This window comes from Anomalospiza imberbis, chromosome 11 (genome assembly GCF_031753505.1).
Source record: "Anomalospiza imberbis isolate Cuckoo-Finch-1a 21T00152 chromosome 11, ASM3175350v1, whole genome shotgun sequence".
Taxonomy (NCBI): Eukaryota; Metazoa; Chordata; class Aves; order Passeriformes; family Viduidae; genus Anomalospiza; species Anomalospiza imberbis.
This window is the reverse complement of record NC_089691.1, coordinates 14,647,061-14,672,240: the sequence shown is the minus strand read 5'-3', so window position 1 is coordinate 14,672,240 and position 25,180 is coordinate 14,647,061. Positions and strand designations below refer to the sequence as shown.

Genomic DNA, 25,180 nt, shown 5'->3' with positions numbered 1-25,180 from the left:
AGCAAGTCATCCTTAGACCTGCAAATTTGCTGCAACTGCCCAGTTTCTTCTTTGGAGTTTCTTGAGAAGATATTCTTGAGATAGACTTCTCTCCTTGAGCAGCATAGCAGCCTGCTGCTTGGGCATCTGGGAGCTGGTACCTTGTCTCTGTGCATGGTGAGATGGGGAATGCTGGAAGGGCCTCAGGGAAACCTGACCAGCAGTGCTGCAGAGACCAGGGGCTGAGCAGCCAGAATCCCTCCAGCTCTCCTCACAGCCTGGGCTGCCTCCAGGCATGCCCCCCTGTGCTTTCCCATTCACCTTAGACACCTGTTTCCAAGTCCCAGGTGAACATTGTTTTGGCTGGGAAGAGCAGAGTTCCTCTTTGTCCCCTGATGATGCTCAGCTGCTGACACTGTGGGGAGGAGGCTACGGACCCCCTTAGGGCAGGTGGCAAACAAGTCCTGCAGAGGAGGGTGGTGCAAAAATCAATGGTTAGTGCATTGGGATTAAAGCTGTGGCATGAAAGCCTTGTATGACTGAGATTATTATATCTTTTAGGTCTGTGGTAGCTGCATTGACTGTGACTAGGTGCAACATGGGTTTAGTACTTGTGTCACACTGCAAACCCCTTGTGGGACACACCTGCATCCATCAGTGAGCAATGGCTCCAGCACAGGTTTCCTGTACTGCCTGTGCCCTCCTGGATCTGCCTTGACCTGGCTGCAGCTGCCAAGCATTTGCTCCGTCCCTCTCTACTTGTGTCACCATATCTTTCTGCTCAGGCTTTTGTCATTACTTTTGTCACCATAGTGACAGGAAAAGAGTGATGATTGCTGGAGTAATTTCCCATATTAGCTAGCACTGGCTTTTCAGCCTAAATCAGCACTTCATTTTCCCTGTGCTCTGGCTGAGCATCACTAGAGCATCATTAAGGAGTGGTGGCAGAGGGCCTTGGTGTGTTGTGCTGCCAGTGTTCCTCAGGGACAGCTGAGTCAGGGACGGGGTCTTCAGGTCACCTCATGTCCCACCAAGAATGCAGAGAGAGAAGGGGAAGATTAAAAAAAATGTATTTGCAAAGGTTTCTCCCTGAGTGCATTTGCTCAGTCTCATGGTCAATAAAAGCAGGAATTTGGGCACTTCCACCTGTCCTGGGGCAGGTGCCTGTCTGCAGGGCAATAGGAAGAGCTCCCCAGAGGTACCTGCTCGCCCTGACTGATGTAGTGAGTGGGCAAAGACCCCACTGTGCCCCCAGTCTGTGCCCTCTGCTCTGCACAGCCCCTTGCAGAACAGCCCAAACCTGGGCTGGGACCAAACCTGGGCTCCCAAGGGGGTGGCTCAGTGCAAAATCTGCTCTCTGCCAGGCCTCATTAACCATGCAGTGCATCTCAGAGAGACACCTAGCACACACACACAAATACATACTTAAAAATCAAGATCATTAAGTAAGCAAATGTGTTTAAATAGCAAACAAGCTCCTGAAAAGCGGAGAAAGGTCACAAAATGTGAAATGAAAGCAGCTCTTCTGTTCCCTGTGCCAGCAGCACCGGTCCTGCCTCAGAGGATATATTAAGAAGAGTCAACCTTCATTTTGAGCACGCTGCCTTTTGTCCTTCTATCACAACATTAACATTATCCCCACATAATTTTATGTATTTAATTTTACAATAGACTGTGTCAGTGAGCACTGCCTGTAAATATTTGATCACCACCATTCCTCTAGGATTATCTTATCAAGAGTAAAGATATTAAAATAGAAATCTTGTCATATTGCTGCCTTTATACTTCCAGCCTAAGAATTGACTGACAGAAAATGAACTGCCCGAACTAGCTGTAAAGTGTCTTTTTACTGAGAGTTTTAATGCCAGAGGCTATAGAAAAAAAAAAGGTTAGCTAGTCATTGCAAACTTATGCCTTAGTTATGGAGCTTTTGTACTGAAGATTAAAAAATATGAATCCACTAAGGGGTATTTTTACAAGTGTAAAATGGCGTTGGTCTTTTTGTATCTTTTTGCCATCACTAATGAGCCTTAAAAAGAGCCTTTCCTTTTTTTCCTGCACTTGAATATTAGATGCAGTTTCACTGCAGCTCACAGACACAGGCTGAAGTTTTGCAAGAATAAGCTCTTGACTTACCTAACCTACAAAATTTCTTTTTGGTGATAAAATGGCTTGCAAGCCAGGACTAAATTTTCTTGTCTAGCTTGGAATATCAAACCACTGTAGACAAGTCAAGGTTTCTATTTATGTCAAGTTAAAGACACACTGGTAATGCTGTTTTAATGTTACTAAATTGTTCTGAAATTGTCATGTGTCTGAAGAGCACCACGCTGCAAATATACAGCTTGTCCCTGAGGGCTTACTCAGCCTGTGCTCCAGCACGGATCAATGCCAGTTTTTGCTGGAGTAAGGACCCAAGTGCCAATTCAGGAAAGTACAGCACGAGCACACTTTAATCACAAGCTTAGAAATCAATAAAAACGGAAGCTGGCTGGGGTGAGGGGACAGGGAGGGGTGTGGGTCCCATATCTCTGCAGCTCCTGCACCCAGCTGGGCGCTGGGGCAACAGCTCCTGGCATCCTGGCATCCTTAATAAATCTGGCTTTGACTTGTCCTGATCCTGGAGGGCAGGAGAGGGTGGTTAGTTCACAGATCTGTCCCGTTGCAATGACAAACTGTAGCCACCAGCATTAAATCACCCAAAGTCTTCCAGACATTAACAAAAGTGTTATTATGGGATGGCTGAGGCTGGAGTGGCCAGAGCCAGCAACCTGGGTCATTCTGCTTTAACCAGAGCATCCCTCCCTCTTTTTTACCCTCCAGCATGAACAATAACTGTATCAAATGAAACTAATTGCACGTTCAGCAGCCCATTGTTGAGCTGTCATAAAGGGATTTACATGGGTGGCTCCATTAACAGCAGTGGGTGGTCCCCTCCATGCTCTCCATGGGCTCAGAATGTAGAGAAGCTTGTTCTAACATTTCACTCATGAGAAAGGTCAAGAGCTGTGCTTTTTGTTCAGCGTGCTCAATATATTCAATTAAAATATACTGCTGTGTTCATCAGCTATTAACTGTCTTTGCAATAGCTGTAATTAAACAGGTACTTCCCTGTGAAAGAAAATCTTTCAAGACAAATTCTGACATGGGGAGAGAAGAGAATGGGAATTTCTCCAGTGTGGGTTTGCTTTGTGTCTCCACATGAATCTCTCAGCCACTGAGTGTTTTCCTTTCCCTGTTGTTGATGCAAGCATGGCTTGGAGGTGATGGGCTGGCCAGATTCAGGTCCTGGCATGTCCTTTCCCTGGGCACACTGGGGGTGAGCAGGACACCAGCAGATGCTTGACAACTGTGGGGGAATAAAACCAGCCAGGCAATTTCTTCAACCAGGCAATTCACTTGCAGAAACATCATTTACAAAGTTCCACTTAGAGCCTTGGGGACAAAAAATGGAGAAGGAGAGGAGTTGGCTGCTCAGGAGAGTTTAACAAACTCAGAGGTTTTAGAGGGTTTAGCAGCTGGTGGCCTCTAATCCAATGGGTGGAAGAGTTAAAAGCCACACACCCTGCTTTGAAAACTTCCTCCAAAAAGCCAGAAATGAAGAAAAACCCCAAAAGGCAGACTAGAGGAAAACAGAGATGGAACTGAAGGAAGAAAAAAGAAATTACCTGAGCCAACTGTTCTAATTATATACACACAGCAGTCAAACAGGGATAGCAATTGTTGGCACTCTTAAGACAGATAGCAGGTAAACGGAGATACAGTGGAAAATAACAGATATTAAGGAATTAGTATTCAATTATGCCAAAGAAGGGGGTGTGTATTTACATCAGTCAGAAATCAGGCATGCAGAGAGATGGGTGACAGCAGGGAGAAGTACAGCAAGAAAACCAGAGCGTGGTTGTGACAGGTTTCCCTGGTAGCTGTGAACAAGGGGGTGCTGAACCAGGAGTGATACCACCAGCATTGCTTGATTATGTCACAACTTTCTGCATCTGACAGCATCCAACACACAGTTGCAAAAGACTCCAGGCACAGGTATGGAGCAGGGCACAAGGAAATTCAGAGCCTTGGTGCACCACGTGAGATAAACTGAGCGTGCTCCCTCTTGCCATGGGGCTTTGGGGGACAGTAGAGTGCCTCTTACCATGTTGTACCAGTTGGTTTTGACCTCCAGTGTGTTCATGGTCTTCCAGGTCCTTTCACTGAAATATCCCAAAGCTCCTTGAGTGTTTGCCATCGGCTCCACCAGATTCCCTCAGCAAATGCCCCTGTTCCTCTGCTGAGGCCTCTAATGCAGATAGAGAATGATCAATGTCAGCTGCAGCCCAGTCCTTGAAAAAGCTCTCTAACCACTACTGGGCCCTATTAGCCAATTCCTCACCTATTTCTGAGTTATTTAATTAATCCCCATCTTCTCCAGCACAACTTACACTGTTAGATATTCAGAGCACAAAAGCAGGGGATTCACTGAAATCCTGAAGGAGGGGAACTGTTGGATTTCCTTTATCTACAAGATCAGTTAGGGATTTCAGGTTAATCTTGCTTGATAAATCATGTTCATTTTATCCCATTTGCCTTCATGTCTCTGTAAATGGTCTTTCTCTCAGAAAAATGTGACCAAGCTCTGAGTACTGGACCCTGATCATTCGGCAAGCCCTTCTTAAATACCTGCACAACATTGGACACGCTCCTTGTACACAATCCCACCCCTGAGCTTATAAGATCGTCAAGCACCCACCTTGAAAACTGCAGGAGAAAGACTGCCCACTCTCTGCTGTTGGGAACCCAAGCCTGCACCTTAAGTGCCCAATAAACCTAGCAAATATTTTATTTACATAAAGTACCCCAAAAATGTCCTGTTGCAAGTTCCTGCTGGTTGATCAGAATCTATAAAACCTAGCTCAGGTTGGGCTCATGTGTCTGGGATCTCATTTCTGCACATCTTTCTTAACCTCCAATTTTCCATTCAGTCCCTTTCCCATGCTGCCTTTAGCCCGTGCTCCAAATCTTCCTCCTCACCCAAAAGCCAGGTATTTTTCCCGCTTTGAGGAAGAGGCCGCATAGCCTGCTCATATACTCCTGCCCTGTGCTTTGAGCCAGCTGCTCTCCCTCCAGTCTGCTCTCCCTGGTCTTTCTCATGCCCTGTGTTTGTAGAAGTTGTGCATTTGAATAGTCTTTGAATTGAATTAGTCTTTCCAAGGCCTAAATCTCAGCGAGCGTCCCTTCATCATTCCCTTCCTGACCTATTCACACAGCTTGCTTTATTGCCAAAGCTTCTTTCATTATTCCACTTAGATTCTGCTAATTCTTGTTCTTTTTAATAACATATTTTTCATCCAATTCTGATTCCAGTTCCTTCCTAGAAGATTTTTCCTTTTAAACTGATCTGGACCTGCCTGCTGTGTGACAATGCAGATGGAGTTGCAAAGCTCCTTGGGTGGCCAAGCACTTTATAAGTTTTGAGCCAGAGATAAACAAAAAAATGGCCAAAATAAAAGTCTTTCCAGGGAGCATAAAATCAACAGCTTTGGCTGGCTGCATGTAGGCAAGAATGTTGCACTGCCTTGAGCTGCCCAGGTGTGTGTGCCCCAGCTGTGTTTTCCAGGTACTGCCCCATCCTCAGTCTACTCCTGCAGCACTTGCAAGCCCCCGGGTCTTGTAACCAGAAGGGAACACTGAATCCAAGCCTCTCCTGAGGTAAACCAGGCTGCAGATGATAAACAAACCATCAGTATCTGTGCTACAGACACTAAACACAAGATTTCTAGTCAAATCCAGCAGCTGAGAAGAAAAACATCCCTTTTTACCTCTGGGTCTCCTCCCCAAAGGCCCAGCCACCTCTGCTGGCCCTGCCCTGTCCTCAGCCACTCTCCAGAGTCACTTTTGGACAAGGCTGGGACACTGACTGTCAGGAAAACAAGAGGGAAAATTAACAGTGGCAAGACAGCAAGCCCTGGGTGTGTGCACACCTGTGCACCTCCCACAGGACAGACTGCAGCATACTCCCTGTTTGTCAGGTCTAAACACAGACAGATGCCAGGAAATGCTCTGAGGGGGAGTTGAAATCTCATTGTTTATAGAGTGGCATCGAGGGACAGAGAAACAAATACAAATGCTCAGGCACAAGCTCAGCCAAGGCTCTTTTGGACACTTAGTGACAGTTCCCTGAACAGGGTGGGCAGCAGCAGCAGCAGCTCACAGAGATGGGAACTTCCCCCAGACCTTCTGGGCAGGTGAGATGGGCACTGCTGAGCTCAGCTGAGCCAAGTACCAGAGCCACAGCCTCTGCAAAATGCTTATATTCACTAGATATAGATGATATATAGATATAAAATGTTTTCAGGCATTTATATACAAAGATATTTACATTTCTAAACTCCATTTTTTTAATGTTTAAAATGTGTACATAAATGTATATTTATGTGCATATATATATAGTGGTTGTATATATACATAAAAAGACATTTTAAAAGGTCTTTATAGATATACACATGCATATGCATGTATAACATCTTTCTAAATATATGTATACACATATATATTTATTATATTATATTATATTATATTATATTATATTATATTATATTATATTATTTATATATGTATTAAGTGTTTCATATAAACATAAGCATACAAAGGTCTTTTAGAGGGCTATATGTGGATATATATATTTATATGCATATATAAATATACTACATTAAATTATTATAAGCAATAAATATGATTAGATATACATATACTATAAACCATTAAATTACCTAATATTTCCACGCATCTCAAAGTATTGAGGAGTCAGTGCTGGGGTGTGATGGAGGGGGAGAAAAAGAGGCCAGGATGCATCTGGTGTCCTCCCACTTTGTGCCAGGAGAAACCACCCAGGTGCAGCCACCAAATTTGCACATCTTACTTTTAAATCCACGGGCTGCTGCCTTTGGGTGTGACAGGTGCCCTTACACGTCTCTGTTCCTGCTGCCCCCATCAGGAGCTGTGCTGTCTGTCTGTCTGTCCAGGTGCCGTGTGCTGGCCACTGCCAGAGGCGTCCACTCCCACGTGCAGCTGGGACAGAGGAGCTGTCATGCCGTGACATTTCTCTCCTCTAGCAAAGGGATCCTACTGAAATAAGTGATGGAATAACATGAAAACCCCAGCTAGAGGCTGACAAGCAAACTGACATTTAGGAAAAAAAAAAAAAAAGGTAGGTGAAGTGTGAAGAAAAGCCTGGGTCGGTAGTTCAGATTTTGTCTACAGCTGAAAATCTTTTGGGTGAGTCTTCCTGACTCCACAAATGCACTTGCAGACACTTCCAGCCTTAAAATGCCAGGACAGGTATTTCCCCCTCTTTTCACTGTCTTTAGCAGCTCTCCCTGAGCTGCAGCAGCTCTCCCACACCCAGAAGAGCAGCGGTTGTTGAGGAAAGTTTGTCACCATCTTCAGCTCCAGCAGCAGAGGGAGGTGGGCAGGCAAGGGTTAAGTAACAATTTATTTAGGAGTGACAGGGGCGTGCAGAAACCTGGAAGATTTTTTTTCCCAGTTTTCATTTGGTGACAGACACTTTACAGGCAGTTCTGCTGTCCCTGGGAACATCAGTGTGAAATGAGGAACCAGTGGCATTTACAGGCTGAAGTTTCTCTTTGTCCTCAATGACAAAATAAAGTGGAAGAAATTTAAAAACTAAGCCATGAATGTTTTTAACCAGGAGTGCCTCCAGCCTGGTTTAATGCCAGCTCTAGCTCTGGCTGATTAGACTCACTGCTTTCTGCAGAGAGGTCTGGTTGAACTGCTGGTGGACAGCACTGCTTTCCACTCAAACTATTTCTCACTCACTCAATTATATCCTGCACTTACACTTTTACAGAGAACAGATGTGAAGATTTACCTTGGGACAGATACATTATGTATACAGCATTAACTTCACACCCATACAGTCCCCATTTTAATTACACAGCCAGTGGGGGACCCAGGATAGTTTGCTGGCAGAGCAGTTGGTTTCATCAGCAGTTCCCAAGACCTCAGCTGTCTGCAGCATCCTCACTCATGCAGGCTGAGCTGCACTGGAGATCCAGCCCATGGCAGCCAAGGATGCGCTGCCTGACTTCTGGGAAAACACCCCAAAATAGTGTGCACCTGCCAGGGCACACCTCTAGGCTGGTACAAGCTCCAGCCTGAGTTTCATCTTAAAGAGTATTTTGGAAAAACCTTAATGTGATATGAAATGTGGGGCCAAAGGATATTGAAAGGATATGAAAGACAACTTGGATGTAGATCACTGAGGAAGTTTGTTTGATCTCTGACCTCTGTCAGGGAAACATCACTGTGACAGGTCCCCGCAGGCTGCATCTCACTGCTAATAAAAGCCTTTTAGCAGCTCTCAGAGAAGGGGTTTGAGCAGAGCCTCTTGCTGGGTTTAACAGGTGGCAAAGCGCAAGGCAGCATTTGGTTTGTCACTGCATTACGAGCTCAGTGTGAGTGAACAGTGCATGGCTGCAGCAAAGGGACACTGCAGTGTGCTGGGTGGCATCACCAAGGCCATCAGCAGCAGAGATAAAGCAGTCATTGCCCCACTTTACCCAGCACTAGCTGGCCCACACCTGGAATACCGTGCTCAATTCTGGGCCTGTGACATAAAAAGGATGTGAACAGGCACAGAGAGACCAGAGAAAGGCTGCAAAGGTGAGCCAAGGACTGGGAAGGGCTGCCATGTGAGGAGAGGCTGAGAGAGCTGGGTCTGCTCAGCCTTGAGCAAACAAGCCTTAGGGAAGGCCGTTATAGCCATGCTCCACTATTTAGAGGGTGGCTACAAAGAAGACAGAGACTCCCTTTTCACAGGAGTCACAGGGAAAAGGGAGGGATAATGGCTACAAATTACTTCTGGGAAGATTCCAACTAGACACAAGAAAAATTTTCACAGTAGGAGCAATCAGCAAGTGGAATAATCTCCCCAGGGAAGTGGTGGATTCCTTGACATTGGACACTTCTAAGATTCAGCAGGACAGAGTGGTGGACCATCTTGTCTGACACTACTGATGCCGAGAAATGTTGGACCAGGTGATACTTGAGGTCACTTCCAGCCTGGTGCTCTATGATTTGACACATCTTCTCTTTGAAGTGACATAAGAAATGTCCTTTTGCTTATGCTACAATAAAGCAGGAAAAATTCCAAAAGAGCAGCATTTAATCCATCAAGCCCACTGCATCACACCCAGGCAAGGAGACTGCTTCTGCAGTTGTTCCTTCCCAAGGTGAACTGAAAGAAGGGCCATTTTGCTGCTTTCTTTAAAATTTTCCAGGTGACAAGTGGCTCTCCTGAATCCTTTCCCCACAGCCACTTCTTGTTAGCAGAGCTGCCCTTCTCACTGCCCAGAGTGCAGCCACACCATCCTCTGGTTCCAGCCCAGGAGAGAAACCATCAATATCAACGTCAGGTGAAATTAAAATTGTCCCTATGAGTTATTCTATGACACACGCTAGCACTGGGTATATTAAATCTTATTAATTAATGTTAAATTAATTATTTTCCTTGCCTATAAACACAGAGTGTTACTGTGGAGCACAGAAGCAATTATAATCCAGGATGCTTCAAGGTACAAATTTCAGAGTCATAAAAGCTGCATATTTGTTAGAAACAGAATGACAAATCCGTCACTGTTAGAGCCACTCTACCAGGACAAGAAAAATCCTGAATAAACTGCAATAGGTCAACAATTTGCCAGAAATATCAGCTGAATCAGGAGCTTGAGGTTTCATCTCACTGGAACACTACACAATATGTGCACAAAGAGCACTACCTCAGCATAACACTGCGTTACTTACCGAGGGGCCAGCAAGGCGTGGCTCATGTTTCACTACCTTCCACTTACTCAGCCTTTATTCTTGGCTTAGTTACTGCTCCTCTGCTTTGAGAATAGGTGAGGGAGGGCACGGGGGGAGCTTTGAGAATGGCAGGACAGGCAAACTCTTGCAGGACTCTGCCCTTTGCAGTGGCAGCTGATGGACCACAGCATGGGGCAAGACAGCTGAACTGAGCAAGTTTCAGCAGGCACAGCACTGACTGCTCTCCACTGCCTGGGAAGTGAGGCAAAAAGCAAGAGAGCAAGTCTCTCTTTGTCTCTGCTTGCTGGGAAAATGTTCTTCCAGCCAGCAGTGCTTTTGCAGGGCTGCATGCCCTTGCTGTGCACTCCCCACACTGGTGGTATGGACAAGGGGGTGGCTGCCTTATTCCCACAGGATCCAGCACCACTGGGGTGTAGTGGTATAAATGGGTCTATCAGTCTGGTGGATAACAAGTCACCAGCTATCTGCCAGCTGCTCACCAGGTCATGGCTACGCTCCTTCAGAGGGCAGAAATGCTCTTGGTCTCTGTGCCTCCCAGAGAGATTGCTGATGACATTTATTCAGGTCATGACTTTCTCAGTGGTCCTAGGAGACCTGGAAGGCAAATCTCTCAAACAAAAGCCTTGATGGCCTTTTGGAAAGCTCATCTCTCTGTTTCCCTGCTTGAAGTAGAAGAGGGAAAATAATACCCCTCTGCTGAAGTTGTTATGCAATGAGCCATTTGTGGCGCAGACGAGATGGGCCAGCTTCCCTCTCTGCGCCGCAGTGATTTGACTAATTACTTCTATCTGCTCCAGCAGAAGAGCAGCCTCCTCCAGCCTTTCCGCTGGGTGAGCCCTGTCTGTCAGCAGCAGAGAAGTGGGAAGTGATGGGAAACAGCATCCTTCTGCTTTGAGTGGTGGCATTTTGTCTGTTCCTTACCCCTGCTGGGTGGCAGGTCCCAAAATCGAGCTCAGTGAAACACCGGAGCCTCCAAAGTCAAGACTGGGTCGACTGGTTATTCTGGGGCTGTCACACAGGTGTTCACATGCTCTCAACAGTCACAGTGGCCCATTTTACACCAGCCTATGTCTACAGAGCCCCTGGGCTCTGTAGCTGCTGGGGGACAGGACAAGGAGGATGCACAGCACATCCCCCTGCGGTGCTCCCAGCCATGAGAGCCTCCCCAGGGTTTAGGCATGGAGCAGCCATCAGCCTTCAAGGGAAACAGTATGCAATTTTAAGACAGTATTTTCTTTCAGCTTGCATCTGACAAGTTCTCATGGAGGATTTGGGGGGCTGAAGAGTCACAGGTCTCACTCCAAAATATCATCCAAAACATCTGGACAGAGGGTGAGGATAGGGACACTCGTGGGGCTTCTTCCAGCACTTCCAAAAGGCTACAGTCTCCTCTGAGTGCTAAACAAGGCCCAGGGTTTCCACAGCTGTTAATTGGAGGTGAATGCTGTTAAAGTATATTAGAATAAAAAGACAGCTGCATATACAAACTAATTGTATTTTTACACTTGTTTAAAATCACAACTCTGATTTTTAATTATAGTGGATCAAAGAAAAGAACCACATTAATCCAATGTAATCACGTGTGAGTTGAGTTGATAACAACATAGTATTTAATTGGCAGTAAGCTCAGGCAATGTTAAATACAAATTAAAAGCACCGACACATTCTGAAGACTAATTAATATGACAGACTGGTAGCAAATGCATTGTTTATTAGTACTAATTTCCAGTGGCTGGTTCAACACCATTTTGTTGCCACAATCCCCAGTTCTGTGTCCATCAATGCATGATATTTAAAAGGAAAATTAAATACTATTTATTTTAAGAGGGAACAAAGAAGTCCAAAGATAATTAAATTATGCATTTCAAATACCAAATTGCAGATAAAGAGCTTTAAAATACAGGATTTTTCTCTTTCCCCTTGATATGTGCATATAATTCACGTTAATGTGCTACATCAGTGACAGAAGACATTTCTTCCTCTGCACATTTTAATGCCGTTAACAAATGGAGATTTTTTTCAGGGCTGACACAACTCTCAGTGAAGTAAACAGAAGGATTACCCTCAGGACCCTGCCAAAGCCCAGCAACTCATTGGAAGAATTTCCCTTGACTCCCATGGACTCTGAATCATATTTTAAGCTTTTCACATCAGGACCTTTTATTTTCTTTTTTCATCCTTAGCAAGTACCTAGCAGAAATGAAGACCATTAATTCAGGTAACATCTCTTAAATACAGTGTCCTGAAAGTTTTCTAAGGCTTTCCAGAGATTCGTGTGCATTAAAATTCTCCTACCTGACTGCACCACCTTCCACAGCTGGTTATGGACTGTAATGGCACATATTTGTCACACCTTGTTACAGCCTTGGTCAATAGAATAATGGAATAATCAATCATCTATATTTTAGTGTGAGACAAAATAAATACAGTGCATAATAGTCAATCAGGTCTTCACCAAGGAAAAGTTGAACAATTACAGTGGTTGTCAGTAGTAAACTGCCTATGATAAGTATGCAAACATTGACCCCAAGTGTTACACTGAGAACATGGAAATTAAAACCATCTATCTTACTTGATTCAAAGTCTCCCAGATAACAAGGGTGGTATTTAAGGGAAACCTCAGCTGGACTCGGATTGCTTCTTTCTGTTAGATTAGAATTAAATTCAGTCAAAATTTAGAAAATACTGTTTTAATTAAAGATACTTCACTAGCTCATAAATTATACATTCTCTGTCCTGTTGCAAAGTGTAAGTTTGATATTAGGTGTCAGAGCTGCAGAGGATTCCTAAAGGTTAGTTCACATTTATGTGCTGTATAAGCAGACTTTTGGGAACGAAGGAGTAATTATTGAAGTTCCCAAATTGCTACCCCAGTCTGCTCAGCAAGTGCAGTCTCCCAGATTTCAGCAAGGGCAGTGTTTTCTTCAGAAGCTTAGTACTAATATGCAAAATAAGATGGTCAAAAGAGACCTTGGCCAAAAGCAGACATTGGCATGGAATCAAGCATGAAATATTAATAGATAATCATCTAGAAACTAATTACAAAATGTAAAAAGTCCAGCTATCTTGCACAGACCACTGCAAGGAAGAGTGTTTCAGTTTCATTAGCACAGCAGCAGAAGGAGAATCCTTGCAAAGTAGTTTTCTGAGCTTCCTACTGCTCATACCAATGTACATCTATGCTCGATAAAGCAATATTCATTTAAATTAGCATATTTTAAAAATCTAACAATTAAGGTAATAACTCACTGAAACATATTTGTCCTGGTTTCAGCTGGTATAAAGTCAATTTTCTTCTCAGTAGCTGGAACGGGGCTGTGGTTTGGATTTTGGAGGAGAGTAACACCAATAACACACTAATGTTTAACTGTGGCCAAGCAGTGCTTACTGTGAGTCAGGGACTTTTCAGTGTCCCATGCCCTGGCACTGAGCAGCTGCCTGAGGAGCTGGGAGGGGCATGCCTGGGACAGCTGTCCTGACCTGGCCAAGGGGATGTTCCCTATGCTCACTGTATTAACTGGGGAGAGCCACTGATTGCTGCTTGGGAACAGGCTGAGCATCCATCTGTGGGTGGTGAGAGATTGTCCTTTGAATCACTTGGAATAAAATCATCCTGGTTTTTATTCCACTCTATTTTCATAACAACAACAACATCATCATGTTGTTCTTGTTAATATTGTTGATATTGCCGTTAAAGTTATTTACATTATTAAACTGTTCTTATCTCAACACATGAGTTTCACCTTTTTTCCAGGTCTCCTCCCCATTGCACTTGGGAGGGCAGGGAGTGAACTAGAGATTGTGTGGTTCTTAGTTGCCAACTGGGATTAAACTATTTCAATAAGAAAACAAAACAAAACAAAGAAATATTGAGAGCAATGCCTTCCTAGGAATGCTGGATTCCAGTGCAAGTATTGGATCATCTCTAGGAACACAGACCAAAATGAAATGGCTGCTCATATAAAGGTGGGAGTCTTTGTGACTAGCTTTGAACTCTAAATCTCATCTTAAAATGCACTTGGTCCAAACAAATTAAAATTAAATTTAGTGGGAATTAGCTGGACTCAGATTTAAGCATGAGTCAAAAAGCCATCCCTGAACTCTCCCTGAACTGTCCTTGCATTGCTCCATCAGCAGTAGTGCCAAACTCCCCTGCCAACATCTCCACACCAGGAATTGGTTTGTGCCAGCACACACAGTTGTGGCAGTCCTTCCCCTTCCTGACTGAAGGCCAGGTTTCAAAAGGCAGCTTACCCTGAGTGGATTCACTCATGCATTTAATGTCAAGCTTATGCCCCACCTGTGCCCTGCCCATATCCACTGTGGTGAGCAAAGGGGCACAGCCATATCCACCAGCAATGGTCTCTGCCGAATCCACTGCTACGCTGCAAAGCCCAAAATTAGCCTGACAAACTCTCCCTTTGAGACTGGGGCTGCCCTGGGTGACACAGATCCTCAGCAGCTTGTGGCCAGGAACAGCAGCATTTTCAACCAAGATGCCTTCCATGCACACTGGCAAGAGCTTGGCACTGAGACAGTGGGTAACAGATGCCCATCAGTGGTGAGGAACACTGCTGGAGATGAAGATGGGAGAGGTAAACTCCCAGGCTCCAGGGAATTTGGAGGAGAACTAGAGACATTATTGATTTGCAGCGTTGGTGAGAGGCTCCCTTGCTGCTAGGCAGTGCTGGCACTCAGCAAGATGAGACCCTCCATCCAAAGAGTGTCTGTGATTGCCTGAACCACTGTTGAAGATGCACATCAGTGCATCTGAAACGTCCTTATACATTGACCCAGCAATTAGCAGGCTGCTGGTGTCAGAAGAGGGAGCAGAGCCCTCTGTGCAGCTCTCAGCTGCATCTACCACATTGGAGAGCTTTGCAGAGCCACAAAAAATCCCTCTGAGATGCTTTCAAAAACCCAGAGCTGATTATTCAGATAAGCCAAGATGAGATAAGCTCTGATATCATCAGAAAGGGTGCAAGGCACTGTCACACGAGGGAGAGAAATGGGAAGGATGTGAACTCCATTTGAGCAGTCCCACAGTGAAACAGTTTGCAGAGAGTGCACAACTTACTGACAGCTCTCTGTGAACAGCTCCTTTGATTGCAATGCTCTGTGAAGGAGCACTTGTCACTTTTTATTGAGGGAGAGGGAAAGAAAGCAAAGCAGCTTGTTGCCAGGAGAAAAGATGCCACTCACTTTAAGTTAAAATATAGACAGTTGCAATGCCCTGGCTGCTGGTGATGGAGGACCAGCAGAAGTGTGAAGGAAGTATCAATGCAGGGCAAGAAAAAGAAAACAGCAAGAGACTAAAGCAAGCACAGAGCAGGGAGGGATGAGGCTCAGACTCCCTGTTTGTAACTGGGAATGCCTGACCATGCATGAAGGGAAAACAGCAGCTGTACGCCCTTCAAAACCAGCAGCTCCCATCAGGCTGGGTTGGGATGCTGTTTCCCTGACTTCTGTACCCAAACACCTGTGAGACACCTGGACTGGGATAAAACCCAGACTCAGGATGACCCACTGCAGAGGAGCTTTTTAAATCCTCTCTAGTAAAAGTGCAGTGGGTTGTTTTGCATTGCCATTCTGTGGCTGGTCACTCCTTACAGCGTTATCCTCACTCAGCAGGTGATGAGCTCTAATCATAATGGGGAAGAGCTGCAGCCCTGCACAGCCTGTCCTGCAGCCTCTGCCTTCCCACATCATCAAGCTCAGTGAAATCCACCTTGCAGAGCTAGAAATCCCTCACCCCAAAGCAAGAGTATTAAAGCTTTGTGATTGTATCTCTGTAACCCAGCAAGCAGAGGAAAACAACCTGGAAAAGGTACAAAAGCTCAACGGGAGCAGCCCCTTCCCCCCTTTATTTGTCAGGATTCTGCTTGTTCAAGATAGTAATCAGCAAACAGAAAACCCTGCACAAAGAGGCTCTGGTGGAGAATGCCCAATTTCCCCTCAGCCTCTGGTGCTTCTGCTGAGAGTTACTGTGGAATATTAAAAGGCACAAGAGATGACAGAAGTAACTGCAAGATGGAGGAAATGACTCTGCAGATATAGAAGAGAACAAAAATTCAAGGCAATATTACAGTATCCCAAGTACCACACGGCAAAGCATTTCCCACTGGAACTGGGAAAGCTGCTATTTAACAGCTGGATCCTGCAGACTAAGCAATTTACTTCCATGGTTTTTTTACTTATAGCAAAGCAGAAAATATTAATAGCTACTGTTTTCCTAAATTCAGCTTCATCCTATTGCCCTATTTGTCAACTGGTGCAATTTCTGGCAAGACTCTTAGACTGTACTTCCTCAGCCACACTTTGTGAGGTGTTTTGCAATTCCAACTACTGCTCCAACATCTTGTCCCATCTACCAGTTTTAAGGATCATATTCCTGTGCAATATAAGGGTCTGGAGCACAAGTCTGATGAGGAGCAACTGAGGGAACTGGGGGTTTTTAGCCATGAGAAGAGGCTTAGGGGAGATTTTATCCCTCTCTGAAAGAAGGCTGTAACCAGGTAGGGGTTCATTTCTTCTCTCAAGTAAAAACCAACAGGACAAGATGAAATTTCCTCGGGTTGTGCTTGGTGGCTGTTAGGCTGGGTATCTGGAGCTTGGGAATCGCTGCTCTGGTGCCTGGAGCATCTCCTCCCCCTCCTTCTTCCCCAGCCTTGCTGCCTGCAGAGCTTTCTCCCACAGATGCTCCCCTCTCACTCCAGCTGCAATAGTGCAGGGGTTTGGGGTTTTCTGCCCTTTTTAAACTTGTTATCCCAGAGGCACTGCCACCCTTCACCACCACTGATGGGCTCAGCCTTGGCCAGTGGCAGATCTGACTTGGCTCTATCAGACACTGGGGAAGCTTCTGGCTGTTTCTCACAGAAGCCAGCCTTGTACCCCCTGCTACCAAAACCCTGACATGCAGACCTGATACGATTGCAGGATTGCAAGATTCTAAGTGTAGAAATCACAAATTGTGTCTCTCTGCTGAACAGATGAGGGATAAAGTCTCTAAAATCCCGTACCCATTCACTTTAGAGGCATTAAAACACAATTAACTTTCCATGCTGCAATGGAGGGAAAAGTGGAGGGGCTGATTTTTCATTGTTTCTTGTCATGCTTTATTTTTCCTTTCCTGTGAGCACAAGGGCTCACTCAGATTCCACAGGGGTGCCACTAATTCCAGTGTGTGCCTCATGGCAGCACACAGCCATCCATCCTGGCAGTGGAGAGCAATTGCTAAGGAATTACACACACATTTGGCAACAGGCAATACCAATGTCACCTTCCAAACAGGCAACCAAGGCATGCAGGAGCAAACAGAAGAACAGCCTTTTCCCTGGAAGCAGAGGAAGGCAGAGGCTCCAAGTGCTGCAGTACGGGGTGGTCATCTGGACCTGGCTGCATTTCCCTGAGACTCGCTTCTCTTCATCTCAGCCTCTGGCTGGCACAGGTGGCATATGGACATCTTCGTGCTCCTGGCCCTCTTGCCAGAGGTCACAGCTTTCTATTCCCCCAGCAGGCTGGGGGTGGCTCCTGGAAGCACTGTGGGCTCTTCCCATCCTATCTGCCTTTTGAGCTCGTCAGCTCTCTGCTGTGCACTGACTTCGTGTGGAAGGACTTCAGGGGCGACCCTGGCAGCTTCGGAACCGTGGGATATTTTCCTTCAGTGAAACCCTGAATTCTGTACAGAGCTACAGCACACCGCAGGCACTGAGCCCTGGGAGCATCTCTCATGCCAGCAACGAATATGGGATAAGGCAACCTCACAAGTGTCAAAGAGAGCGTGGCAGCAGTGCCATGGCCGGTGGGGACAGGCCAGCACGTGGGGACAGCCCACACAGAGCCCCCGGGGCCACAGAGCCAGAGCCAGCGCTGTCCCACGGCGCTTGGGGAGCACTCCGGGTGTGCCTGAGCTGAGCCAGCAGCTCTGCTGTGTAAGGAAGTGGAAAGGCTTTTTTGCTGTCTTTTGAGGTTGTTTTTTTCTTTTGTTTTTAAGAGAGAAGACTACAGATCTTGTCTGTCCCGGGAAATACGTTATAAAACTGCAATTTGCCTGTCTTGGCTCTTTCACCCTAGCATTGACCCTAAAGATGAACTCCCACGAACAAGTCTAATCCTGTTTTTCATGTTTCCCCAGGCTAATGAATATTTATGAATTGTTTCTCCAGAGCCAAAGCATGGCCCTTACAACCGGCCATGATAGTTCAATTTGTTTGCTTGCCAATTCTTCGAATTGTTTTTTTGTTGTTGTTCTTTTTGAAACTTAGAGGGAAAAAAGATTCTCATTCCCAGTTGGCTCTTATCAAAGTGTGTGGGGTTTTTGTTTAGTTGTTGGGTTTTTTTTTTTAACTCAGCTGGTGCTTGGAGAATTTCCAATCGGCTTGAATGATTAATGTGGTGCCACTGACTTGTTTTGTGTTTGTATTAACAACAAAAAAAAAAAAGCACAATTCATGTTTTCCAAAGTGCCAGTTAGGTATCTCTGATTGACCACACCATATAAGTTTTAAATTCTTCTTTGTATGCACAAAATGTATAGTAAAAAGGAAGCATTTCCACAGAGATGAATCGAAAATTCAGGGTTAGAGACACGGGCAAAATACCGCCTCTCAGCAAGCTGTGTATTAGACTATAATCATTGCAAAGCCAGGTCTTAATATCTTACATTTATTTAAGGGAAAAGATTTGTTCTTTTGCCTGCTATTTATTTAGCTAGTCTAAATTCAGTTTGAATAGCAAAACAGCTTTCCCAGTTTAGCTGCATTATCAAGTCAAGGTCATTCCCCTCAGAGAAAGATCAAGATCCTCTATAAGGAAGAAAAAAAATAAATTACTCTCCCCCTGATTGATCTACTGAACATCATTAGTGAAGGGTAAGAGATATCTAAACATGCTCTGTAGTCCACTGATGTGAATGGTGCTTTTTAGTGTGAAACAGAAGGAAGTTATGCAGTTACCTTGAGGGAAAAAACTGTTCCTTTAGTGGTGTTTGGAAATAAAACAGGGTTGTCAAGGGGGGGCTATCCTGAAGGACTCCTACAAGCTGCATGTTTGTGAGCCAGTGAAGTGGTAAAGAAATGCAGCTCTGTTGATTTGCATTATGTGCCTCTTTGCAGGTGAGAGTTCAGCCTTTTCCAGTGCTTTTCATCCAATGTTATAATAATATCTATAGAAGTTTAATAGCACTTAATAGCATGTATTCCTTTAGAAATAATAACTGTTTGTGCTTAAACTCGTTAGATTAAGATGTGCCTTTGTAACACCATGGCTCAGAGGCTGCTTGGCAAAGCACACAGGAGCTACACCCAGCAAGGGGAAATTTCACACCAGCCAATATATATTGCATCATAAACCCCCAAACAACAAAAGTTATCACACTAATTTCTGTTATTTTATCCTTCTGTCAGAAGGAAAAAAAAGGTCATTTGAAAGCCTGAGAGTGAAGGGCAGCCTTTCCCAAATCATTCTGCTGCAAGGAGACAGACCATTACCAGGGGTCCAGAAACTGTTCCAGGGGTTGAAATTACTCACAACATATTATGGGGGTCTTGTCCACGTGCTCAGAACTCCCCGGGTGTGGAGGGGGTGAGTGGGCCCCGCTGCACCAGCCTGGCCAGGGCACAGTGCTCCCCATCTGGGGGCACTGGGGGATCTCCAGGCCAGGAGCTGCTTCCTCCGATTTATTTGAGCAAGAGCAAACATAGCTGAACCCTGGAGAGGCAAGTGACCATGAGCTGTGGTTAGGGCAGCACTGCAAATTCAGCACAGGGCAAGAATGCAGGGGAGGCTTGCCAGGGTGCCCTGAGGAGGTGACACTGCTGGGGTGCCTGACTCGCTGGACCCCAGCCCAGTCCGTGCAGGAGCCCTGGGCTGCCTTCCCTGGAGCTCCCGGGGACAGCTCAGGGCCTCCAGGGCACCTCTCTGCCCATGCAGCACTCGTGTGCTTATGTACAGACATAAAAGACATGTCTCAGTCCCAGACAGCTTAACCAGCCACACCTCAAAACTCTCTCTTGGGAGGACACCTAGAAAAGGTCTGGGAGGACTCAGTCAGTTTTGAATTGTAACTCCTTTTTAACAATTGAAAGTGTAAATAGCAATTGCTCTGGAAAGAGCCTTTCTATCCACAGAAAGCTCCAAGATCCAGGAGGCTCAGCCCCTCTGGAGGAGTGGAGGTGCTCTTGGTGTCTCCACCACACTCCCAGGCGTGTTGGTGGGGCAGGTCTCAGAGCAGCTCGAGGCTTTGAGGAAAGGCCAGCACAGCCTAAACTTGTCTGCTGGCAGTGTCCTGCAGAAACCACACCACAGAGGAGAAATGGGCTACAACAATCTCCTCTGCCTCCCTGCCTGGCCACTGCCCAAGCTAAGGTGAGAACAGCCCTGCTATGGCTTGCAGTTAAAGAAAATAATAATTTTTTGCCAACTTACCCTGGATCACACCCACATTCACTAGTACTGATGAGTCAGTGAGCTCACACTACCCACGGCTGGGGGAGATACCCAAAGTGGGAGTTATGATAACTAGAACCCAAATCTTAATGAACCATTAAGGAAAAACATTGCAGAAAGCCCCATGAGACCCATGCAGGTTCCTTGGGCACACGCATCAGGCAGCTCTGGCAGCACATTGCTGGTTATCATTGCTGTAAATCAAAGCAGAATTAGCATAGTTTTTCAGGTCTGGAGTTTCTCTTTACTGAGGTCATAAACAAGCTGACAACACTGGGGGTTTTTTACACCACATTGTAATTGTGTTGGCAGCCTAATTTCCAACACCGTGCTCACCTATGCTCAGTTGCAACCGTGTTAATGCCAACTTTCTTCGAAAGAAAACCAAATTGTTGCAGGAGCAAATCTGAGTTCAGTGATATTTCTGTCAATCCAGTGGGCTGCCTTTCCTTCTGCCTTCCTTAGGAGAAAATCACTGCCTGCTGGGACTTTATGCATAGATTGCTAACTTGCTGTGCATAAGCTGATGCAAAGAATGAGCTTTGTAATTTAAATAACAGACTATGGAATTGGTGACAGACACACACGGTCATTCACCCAGTGGCAGAAAACTGACAATGAAGGCTCCAGCAGGAAGGTGGAGAAAAATATTGCTTTTTCAGGGAACAGGCACACAGCCTGCAGCCATGGACATCTCTTGGAGAAGAACACCATATGTAAAATAAAACAGATCCCCCCAAAACAGAAGGGTTTACACAGTATCCTGCTTAGAGCAGAGAGGCCTCCTATTCTGTGCTGCTTACTCCCATTCCATATGGCTGGATCTTCAGTCCAGCTATGATGCAAAGTGAAGATGTTCCTTCTTGTTAGGAGATTGGAGAAATACAGTGGGCTTTGGTAAAATGGGGCTGGTGGTGCTGTGGTCCCTGAGAAAGGCAGCTGGGGAGGGCCCATCAGCTCAGGCATGACAGGACCTCTCTGCCAGGCACACCCACCAACACTTCCTGCATCATCAAGGGGCTCCCTCTGCCTCCAAACTGGCCTTTTGTCCCTGGACACACTGATTTACATCCAGGCACACGCTGACCCACGGGCGGTGTGTCCCACAGTCCCCTGTGCCTGCACTGAGCACACTGGGACCCCCCAGCTGGACCAGTGCATGGGGAGCACCCCTCAGAAACACTCTGTGCTAAAGGGGGTCATGCTGCAGAAGCTCTGAGAGACCCCACTGAGCCAGGGAGAGCCCTCCTGGGGATGGATGGGGCTCCAGGTAAAGCAGAAGAGGGTGGGAGTGGACATGGGCACGGGCAAGGCGGGGCAGAACCACAGGCTGCATGACAGAGCTGGGCTGGCAAGAATTCATCTTGCAGAGCAAGTCAAGGGCTCTGCAGACAATGACAGCAAGAATACAGAAAATAATCATAAGTACCTGTTCAGGTAAAATAAACCTCCCTAATCTGGTATGTCTCATTTGCATAACAACAAAGACTTTGTTTTGTTTTTTTTTTTTAAGGTTGATAAATACCTTTTCTTTTTGAAAAGAAACAAAGTCTCTGACAAGGCCTTTAATCATCAAATCAGTACAAACAATATTATAATACATTAGACTTGGAAATTATAACCTGTGATTATGCATCAACTAATTAAATTAGTACTGACAGTTTTCAAAGTGTAGGAGAAAAAGGCAAAATACATCTCTTGCTTTCAGGGATGATTTTTCCTGGAAGAAGTGAAGACAGACAAGCTGTAAGTGCTTTCTTTCTGGGAATGAGGATTCACACAGGAAACTCCCACACCTGAAACACAGCCTCTCCTAATGCTTACCAGGAAACCCATTTCACAAGTGGGAGTTAAGGCTGGTCAGCAGTGAGAATGCAACAAGTGAAAGTCCTGCTGATAATGAAACACAAGGAATTTGCCCTAGAAAAGATCAGGTACAGCTGCTGTGCCACTGGGCAGGAGCCACCAGCCTTCTGGAAACAGATTGAGTTTCACTGTTCAGGAAGATGAAAGCCTTCACTTTGTTGAGAAACAGCGTAAAAACAATTAATAAATGAGCAAAACAGAGTGTATTTATGCATAAGTAGCATTAATAGCCTATTGAGGGTTCTTCTCATAATTTAGGGTTGCTATGCAACACACAGGTCCAAACATGATTCCAGCAGCAGCAACAGAGCAGATCCTCTGGTGGCTTTTATAGCACCTGGGGTGACCCTGCACAGCCACTGCTGGCTGCACCCAGCACAGTGTCCCAGCTGCTCAGTGCCAAGGGAACAGGGGCTAAAAGGCAGCATAAGCAACCCAACCACTGCTGCTGCTGCATTTGGTTTTCGCCTTTTTTCTTTCCTATGTTCTCTGGATTCTTCCCACATATATTTGTAGCTCTGGAGTCTATTGTACTAGTGGCTGGTTTTCCCAGTGCTTTTCCATGGCCTTTCCCCAGGCAGAAAGACAAAACAAATTCCAGAGCTCCAAGCCCAGGGGGGTACAAGGTCCCTATCCTGTCTTGGTTCTTCCTGGGAACCACGGCTGAGAACAACTCCTCGAGATACATCTCATGGACAAAGTACAGCCAGTCCTGAGAGGAGGCTCCAGAGAAGAGGCTTGACCTCAGGGGGAATTGCATAACCACTGTCCTCCTAATTGGTGCTTTTTATAATTATACTAATTTCCTAAAACCTATAAAGATGTACTCATCCCTGGAAGGGGTGAGCGGTGCTTTTGTGGACCAAAATTGACTCGAGTTCCATTTCCAGGCTGGGAAAAAGGCAGCACTGCACATAGCTGTGTTTCCATTCCAGGGAATAATAGAGATTGTGGAAACAGAAACGCCTCTCAGTCCAAACTCATGCCACATAGAACACTTGTCAACCTGTCAAGATGTTACTTTATATAAATGAGCTTAATTTACATGTTAATAACACTAAAAACCATGGCGTTGGAGAGGAGACTGAGGAGAAGGTGGGAAAGTGACTTCCATTTGAAACCTTGTCAGAAATAGGAATTTTAAAATATTTCAATGAGCTCAAAATAAAATCCATCCATTAAGCCTACTTGTATTTTATGTCTGGAGTCTCCAGTTGCACACCAGCTTTTCATTTTCTGGAAAATCTTGCAGGTGACAAGGTTTTGAAAGCTTCAACTGAATGGTTGTATGCAGGAACAGTCCCATGATAACTGGGCTTGGGGTGAATATATGGAGAGCATTGGGAGGAGCAAAGCCAGTCAGCTCCGTGTTTTTGTATGAGAGGAGAGCTGGGGGAGGAGGGAAATCAAATTGCTAATATCCATTCAAAAACTAAAAAAGATGAAAAGTAAGTTTGCAGTGCAAATGGCAGCAGCCAACAGTCTCAGCCATTCCACATTGCTACAGGTCATTTTGGTTTAGCTGCCTATCCATGGCACAGAAAAACCAGCAAAGCTTGCAGGATCAGTCCAATAATTCAGCTTAGGAGACAGCAGAAAACAATATTTTCTGTATTCAAATGCTTTTTAATAATGGTCCGTGTCCTCATTTCAGCATTTGTGTTTGTCTGAGTGTTTCAGGGCTGAAGTAAAATTAAGGTTTTCATCTGATGCTTTGTACTTGGCCATATCATATCCTTGCAAAAATCCCTCATCTATTCATTTGTGCATGAAAGGACAGATAGAGCATCCTTCCCAAAGGGCCCCTCCTAGCACAGAGGTGACCTGGAAAGTGACAATTAAAAGAGAATTTACCCGTGACTTGCAGCCCCTGTACAGTTGCACACACAGAAAAGTGTGGGCAGAGGCTCCTCTTCTTCCCTCTCCCCTTTCCCAGGTCTCATGGTTGTGTGTTTTCAGAAGTGATGCAGCCCCAGAATGGATCTCCAGAGGTGCTGCTGAGCACACCCAGGGATGAGGTACAGAGGCCAGTTTCCTCTGCCCAGAGCTCTCACCTGGGCTACGAGGAGATGTAGATCCATCAGGTGTAAAACATTCAACTTTTAGAGCCACTGAAGCCAACTTTCTGTCCTCTAAAACACATCAGATAAACAAACCCACCGTAGAATAAGTACAACCAGTACTAGAGAAAGTCCTGCAGCCAGCAAGTATCTCCTGCATATTTTATCCTATAATCCACTGCACTAATACTTAACCACCACACCAAGCAGGTGGAAGTTTGAGGGCCATTGAGCACTGTGAATTTTCCCAATGCATCACAATTACCAAAACACCTGTGCTAAATAACTTTGCGCTGAGCCACTGTGAAAATTCACAGAGTGCTCAATAGCCCTTGAAATTTCTCATTTCTAACTGGCAGCAGAGTGGCTGACTGCTCACACATCACACGGCAGCACAGCACACACAGACACTGGATCAGGACCTTGGAAAGGCCCTTTTCTCCTCGGCAGGATGTTTTGCCATCCCTGTGATTTTCAGGCTGCTCCTACTTTGTCTCTGCAATTACACTCACTTGGAGCTGGTGAACTTCTGTGTGAGCAGACTCTAAACACAGCCAAGCTCCCCAGCTCCCCTGTCCCCCCTCCCCAGCCCAGCACAGCTGCCTGTCTCAGGACTTCCCTTCCCTTCTTGCAGAGCCAGGGCAGATGCCAAGTTAGAGGCAGGAAAACCCTGTGGCCATGACAGACTTAAACCCAGCTGAGGACTGGCCTCTCCATGCTGCCCCTCTCCTTTTCTTGCAGACACCAGAGAGGGATTAAGGGCTCAGCTTCCCTCTGGACACAGCAGCAGCTGAGGACAAGCTCAACCCTGTCATGCACAGAGCAGGGCAAGGCTCAGTGGATGGCCAGAAGCTCTCCAGCTGTGGTAGAAGACATGAATGGCTGCACGAGCCCCTGCTGCACCCAGCTGGAAAAGGGGACAAGAACAAATTGGAGGGGTTTCTGCAGGCAAAAGCAAAAAGAACAGGAGGCTGATAAACCTTCCTTATGGTGGG

At 45.7% G+C, this 25,180-nt stretch overlaps 1 long non-coding RNA gene across 1 annotated transcript; it reads right to left on the bottom strand.

The window, feature by feature from the left end:
- Positions 1-25: 25 nt before the first annotated feature.
- Positions 26-24,040, bottom strand: LOC137480798 (uncharacterized). The gene is made up of 2 exons (XR_011003091.1): positions 23,314-24,040; positions 26-443 (listed from the first exon to the last, which is right to left on the bottom strand). It is a non-coding gene; the product is annotated as an uncharacterized lncRNA (long non-coding RNA).
- Between the last annotated feature and the right edge of the window lie 1,140 nt (positions 24,041-25,180).